This window comes from Odocoileus virginianus, chromosome 30, assembly GCF_023699985.2.
Source record: "Odocoileus virginianus isolate 20LAN1187 ecotype Illinois chromosome 30, Ovbor_1.2, whole genome shotgun sequence".
In the NCBI taxonomy this organism is placed as follows: domain Eukaryota; kingdom Metazoa; phylum Chordata; class Mammalia; order Artiodactyla; family Cervidae; genus Odocoileus; species Odocoileus virginianus.
The window spans coordinates 30630908-30631871 of record NC_069703.1 but is presented as its reverse complement, the minus strand read 5'-3'; the positions used below and the strand labels follow the sequence as shown (position 1 = coordinate 30631871).

At 51.6% G+C, this 964-nt stretch overlaps 1 non-coding gene across 1 annotated transcript; it reads left to right on the top strand.

The window, feature by feature from the left end:
* The first annotated feature begins 532 nt into the window (after positions 1-532).
* On the top strand, positions 533-744 carry LOC139032315 (small nucleolar RNA U3). Its single transcript, XR_011484841.1, has one exon. It is a non-coding gene; the product is annotated as a small nucleolar RNA U3 (small nucleolar RNA).
* Positions 745-964: the final 220 nt, after the last annotated feature.

The following is a 964-nucleotide window of genomic DNA, read 5'->3' as shown; positions in this document are numbered from 1 at the left end:
TTTAGATTCTATACGTAAATGATATCATATGATATTTGTCTTTCTCTGTCAAACCAAGTTTTTTTTTAATGGGTGTATTTAATGGTCTGTGCTGTTTGTATTTACCACCATGTGTTTAAATCCCTACATAGCTCATTTATATTCTTTCTTTGTTATCTACAACCTTGTAAGTGCATCTTAATTCAGCTGTCCAGTTGTTTATTTAGGATCATTTTATTCGGAAACTATGTGGGATGAAGCTATTTTAAAGCCTTAGATTCACAGTGCCCAGTCGCCTTCCATAAATGGGAACCCACTGCAGGCTGCCCAAGGCAGGGTGTTCCCGACAGGTCCCCTTTGCCTCGAGGCTTTTCAAGAGCAGCTTCTTATCCAGAGAGCATCAGCGGCGTTTCCCTCATGGGAACCTCCAGGGACAGAGGAGATGCGTCTGACCCAGGTTGGTCTTCAGAGGAAGAGCTGCCCAGATGACCTTCTGAAGTCCCTTCCGGAACTGATCTGTGGCTCCAGGAACAAGAAGACAAAGCCTAAGCAGAAGACTACACTTCAGGCATCGCGTCTGTAGTTGGTTCCTGGAGAAGTTTCTCTGAACGTGTAGACCACCCGAAGCCACGAGGAGGAGACGCAGCGTCCTCTCCCGGGCGTGGAGCGGCTCTTGGTGTTGCCTCTACGGTGGCCCCTGGCCTCTGATGATCGTCCTTCTCTTCCTTTGGGAGAGTAAGAGGGAGGGAATGCTGTCTGAGCGGGGGTGGGCGAGGGGAGGGACAGACCGTGCAGCCTGCGTCAAGGTTAGCTCTGACGTGTGGCTGGGAGGGCCCAGGCCCCTGGGAGCATCTTCAAAGACCCTGCCCTCGGAGAGCCCGGTTCAGGAGTCGGGTTCCCCTGAGGCCCACAGAGACAGGCTTCCGGCACGAATGCGCTTCACTTCCAAGGGTAGCCCCCGCTAAAGGCATGCTGTTGTTTAGTC